The sequence below is a fragment of the Piliocolobus tephrosceles genome, chromosome Y, assembly GCF_002776525.5.
Source record: "Piliocolobus tephrosceles isolate RC106 chromosome Y, ASM277652v3, whole genome shotgun sequence".
NCBI classification, from domain to species: Eukaryota; Metazoa; Chordata; class Mammalia; order Primates; family Cercopithecidae; genus Piliocolobus; species Piliocolobus tephrosceles.
Genome location: NC_045456.1, coordinates 19,161,073 through 19,166,468, shown reverse-complemented (window position 1 = coordinate 19,166,468; position 5,396 = coordinate 19,161,073). Strand labels below are relative to the sequence as shown.

Genomic DNA, 5,396 nt, shown 5'->3' with positions numbered 1-5,396 from the left:
GCACTTAAATCTGCACTATATATTATATATTTTATTTATTTGAAGTATGGCCATGGCCACCGCAGCAATATAAAGTTGATTGTGGCAGAAATATATTCTGTTTCTTTTCTATTTCACCATCTCTCAGGATGTTAAATATATGCCTTAGCTTGATTTATTCTGGAAAGTTTAGCCTTCTCTCTAATAACTGCTCAACTTCCATGCTACGTATGTCTCTTTGATAACCTCAAAATAAGGACATTGGTGCAGAGAAACTGCATGTCAGATGTTAATGGATGGTTTTCTGTGTTTTATTATTATTATTATTTTTTATTTTTAGGGACAGATCCTCACTCTATCACTCAGGTTGGACTGCAGTGGTGCAATCACAGCTCACTGCAGCCTTGAAATCCTGGTGTCCAGTGATCCTCTCACCTCAGCGTCCCAAGTAGCTGGGACTACAGGTGCACACCACCAAACCCAGCTAAGTTTTCTATCTCTTTAGAAATTGGGTCTTGCTATGTTGTCCAGGCTAGTCTCAAACCAGCTTCCTGCCTCAGCCTCCCAAAGCACTAGAATTACAGGTGTGAGCCACCATGCCCAGCCTTTAATAGATGTTAAGTCACAGTGCTCAGCCTTTAATAGATATTAATAGAAGAAAAGTTCTCCCAATGATACCTTCCCCTTGAGAGGAAATTTATATTTATTGGTGTTTTGCAAGTTTGCCACCAGTTGTATCTTATTTACAGTTGGCTCAAGATAAGATAAAATATTCATTTGCAGCATCTGGCTATTTTCCATACTCTTATTGCCCTATTTATTTTCACTATGATTATTTTAGTGTGATAAAATACACATAACAACATTTATCATTAGCGGCATGTAGTACACTCACAATGTTGGACAACCACCATCTCCATCGATTTCAAGAAGACTTTTATCACCCCAAAAGGAGATCCTGTGTCCATTAGCAATTATTGTATATTCCATCTATCCCCACACCCCTGGGCAGCCACTAATTTTTTTTCTGTTTCTATGGATTTGCCCAGTCTTGACATTTCATATCAGTGGAATTGTACAGTCCTTTTGTGTGTGTAACTTTTGTGTGTAGCTTCATTCACTGATCATGTTTTTAAGATTCACCGTGTTATAGTACAGGGGTCCCCAAGCCCCATACCAGTCTGTGGCCTGTTAGGAACCGGGCTGCACAGCAGGAGGTGAGCAATTCCATAATGGTGAGTTGTAGAATCATTTCATTCTACAGTACAATGTAATAATAATAGAAATAAAGTGCACAATCAATGTAATGTGCTTGAATCAACACGCCCCACCCCAACTGCCATCCATGGAAAAATTGTCTTCCACAACACCTGTCACTGGTACCAAAAAGTTTGGGGACAGTGGATGTTGTGTCAGTGTTCCACTCCTTTCTGTGGCTACAGTGTTGTATAAAACAATTTGGTGGTTCCTCCAAAACTTAAATATACAATTACTTTAGGACCCAGCAATTCTACTCTTAGGTATATATTTTAAATAATTGAAAACAAGGCTTCAGGCCAGCACAGTAGCTCATACCTGTAATCTCAGCACTTTGGGAGGTCAAGGTACTGGACCATTTGAGGTGAGTGTTTGGACGAACTGAGGCAAGATGGTGCAGTTCCGGGTTCTTCACCGTCAACTTTCCCGCGCCCGGGAAAGACACGGGTCGACTGCGCAGGCACAACCCGACCTCCGAGGGAGAAAAACCGGAACCCGCCTAGCCAAGCCTACCGCCGGCCCGACCCGCCTATGTCCCGCCCACTGCCCGCCCACTCCCAGGCCCAGGACATAAAAGCTGCTCCCCCCGGCGCGCTGCGGGCGCACTCCTCAGCCCCCACTGCTGTCGGGACTGCTTTAGGAACCTCGCCCAAGAGCTCCACGGGGTGACTCCCCCGGCCTCCCCTGCTGGAGACCGACGGACCTCACCCCTCCCCCACAAAGCTGGCTGACCAACAAATAAATTTGCAGTTTTGCTCCTAGCCTTGCCTACTCGCTGGTCCTTTAATACTCGCCCTGGTGAGCCTAGAAAGCAAATCTGTTTCCTGGAAAGCAAATCAGTTTCCTAGAAAGCAAATCAGTGAGGACTTTGAGACCAGCCTGGCCTGTGGGCGGAACATTACCTAGGTGCGGAGGCAAGAGACCGAAGCCACAGACTGTTTCAGCATGTTAAAGAAAATAGAATAAGAATAGTCGGTGTCCGCCCCCTTGCCCCGTGCTGGCAGAGCGGACCCAGGCCTTTGGCCCCCCCCCCCGTCATGGCCGCGCCTGCCCCAGTCACAGGGCAGGTTAGCGGCGGCGCAGCCCCGGTCTAGGTCCCGGCCCCGAGCAGCCCAGACCGCGGGCAGCCCCTGGCAACCGCCATGGCCGAGCTGCCGGTGCTGGAGGCCCACAGGCAGCGGGTACCCTTCCGCGCGCTGTTCAGGGAGCGCCGCGCGGTGGTGGTGTTCTGCGGCATTTCCTGTGTTACGTCTGTATCTGGCCAAAATCCCCGAGAGTTTCTTACAAGAAGCATATGTCACCCTTATAGCGATTGGACAGTCATCCTACCATCATATCAAGCCTTTTTGCAAACCGACTGGATATTCTCATGAAATCTATGTCGATCCTGAGAGAGAAATTTATAAAAGATTGGGAATGAAAAGAGATGAAGAAATTGCTGCCTCAAGACAGAGCCCCCACGTAAAATCAAATCTGCTCTCAGGAAGCCTTCAGAGCCTGTGGCGGGCAGTGACTGGCCCTCAGTTTGATTTTCAAGGAGACCCAGCTCAGCAAGGTGGAATCCTCATTTTAGGTCCAGGTAACAACATCCATTTTATACACTGTGATAGGAATAGGTTGGATCACAAACCTATCAACTCTGTTTTACAGCTGGTAGGAATTCAGCATGTGAACTTTACAAACAGAACTTCAGTTATCCATGTGTGACTTAAAATGCAATCAGTCACTTTCAGCTGGACCTTCTGGAATGTGACCTACAGTGCCAGGGTGTAATATCCTTGTTCAGTGTCTACCTTGCTGTCCCTTTCCAGCCTTTGAGGAGTTCGGGAAGCATAAAGGGGGCTTGAACCAGTTGAATTGCATGCTGGGAGGCATCAGTTGTCAAAAATGTGATATATTCCATTTTATAGCTTTTAACATTTTATACAAAATAACAAAAATGAACATACAGAATATACCTTTAAAAGCTATAAAATCATAAATACTATTTAAATTATTTTACGTTATGGCATATTCAGTCAATGAAAGACTTTTTTGGCAATATAAATTCTGATGAAGAATATAGAAAGGGACAGGAGAGCAACAGAAGACCATTGTATTCAGTGAAAAAGGCAAAATATCAAATTCTGTCAACAATGTAACTTCATTTTTATATGTATATATTTGTATTTTTGTATGCTTAGGAAAAAAGACAATAAACACCAAAATGTTGCCAGTTAAAAAAAAAAAGAAAAGAATAAGAATAGTCATCATACAAATTACATATAGAGATGATCATGGACATTATCAATCGCTAGTATAAACGTTACTAATCATTAGCTTTTAATATTACTCTTTGTTGCATGACTCATATAACCTAGGAATAACCGGTGGGTATAGGGTCAGGTGCTGAAGGGACATTGTGACAAGTGACCTAGAAGGCAAGAGGTGAGCCTTCTGTCATGCTCACATAAGGGCCGCTTGAGGGCTCCTTGGTCAAGCAGTAAGGCCAGTGTCTGGGAAGGCACCCGTTACTTAGCAGACCATGAAAGGGAGTCGTCTGCTTTCCTTGGAAGAGTCAGGGAACACTCTGCTCCACCAGCTTCTTGTGGAAGGCTGGATATTATCCAGGCCTGCCCGCAGTTATCCAGAGGCCTAAACCCCTCCCTGTGGTGCTCTGCTTCAACAGCCACGCTCCTTGTCCACTTACATGTTCCTCCCGTACTCCTGGTTCCTCTTTGAAGTTCTTAGAAGATAGCAGTAGAAGGAATAGTGAAAGTCTTAAAGTCTTTGATCTTTCTTGTAAGTGCATAGAAGAAAATGCTGACACATGCTGTCTTCTCTCTGCTTCAGCTACCTAAAAGGGAAGGGCCCCCGTCCTGTGATCACGTGACTTGCTTCACCTTGTCAATCACTTAGAAGATTCACCCTCCTTACCCTGCCCCCTTATCTTGTATGCAATAAGTATCAGTGCACCCAGCCCAGCCGTTCGAAGCCACTACTGGTCTCCATATCTTGATGGTAGTGGTCTTCCGGGCCCAGCTGTTTTCTCTTTGTCTTGTGTCTTTATTTATCACAAACTCTCATCTCCGCACATGGGGAGAACACCCGCTAAGCCCGGTAGGGCTGGACCCCATACTGGCCAACATGGTGAAACCCCATCTCTACTAAAAATAGGAATATTAGCTGTGCATGGTAGGTGCCTGTAATCTCAGCTTCCTGGGAGGCTGAGGCAAGAGAATCCCTTGAACCTAGTAAGTGGATGTTGCAGTGAGCCCAGATCAGGCCACTGCACTCCGGCCTGGGCAACAGAGTGAGACTATGTCTGAAAAAAAAAAAAAAAGTTCCTCAACAGATAAGTAGAGAAACAGCATGTAGTCTATTTATACAACATAATATTACTCCCTTTGATTTTTCAGTGGGACTTTTAATTTTCAGTATTGCATTTCCCTTCGCCTCCAGAATGTTGGATACTGAAGCAACAGTGTGTCCTGGCTTTTGTTGTCCTAGGTGTGGCTGGCAGAGTTTATTTGATGTAGGATGACCTGCCAACTGAGCTGGATTTTGCTACCATGTAAACCAAAGAAGTGTCTGAGCTGGGTCTCAATTGATTTAGAGGTTTTTTTTGCCAAGTTTGAGGATACACCCAAGAAAAAAGAGACAGAAGCCACAGTAAGATGTGTGCCCTGCACTTTTGCCAAAAGAGATTTTAAGGGCTTCAGTATTAAAAAGGAAGAAAAACAGGCAGGAGAAGAAGGAAGAAAGAGGAAAAAGAGGGAGGGGAGGCATTGAGATGAGTGGTCACATTCTTGAGGCTTTGGTTAGCCCTCACTGAATCCACATGTTGCATTTTGAGGTGATACAGGAGTAGTCAATCATGCATTCATCTCATGCTCAGTAAATCTGCATTTTACATAAGATAAAAATAAACATAGAGTAAAGGAAAAAGTCAAATATGCATTTGTCTGGGAGTGAGTGGAGGGATGATTTCTAGTCCTGTCTTTGTTCCACATCTGTGAAGATAAGCTCTTAATTTACATTGTTGGGGTGAAATTCAAAAGAAATCTGCTTTAGGGTCAAATTCTTGGGGCCCACAAAGAATTTTTTATGGAGCAAATTGTGTGGAAGGGCCCCTGGAGAGGAATACAGCCTTCTACCTTTGAAGATGGGTTTAAAAGCAA

General features: G+C 44.5%; 1 pseudogene; it reads left to right on the top strand.

Annotated features, from left to right (window-relative positions):
• Positions 1-2,273: 2,273 nt before the first annotated feature.
• On the top strand, positions 2,274-2,948 carry LOC111536231 (annotated as a pseudogene).
• Positions 2,949-5,396: the final 2,448 nt, after the last annotated feature.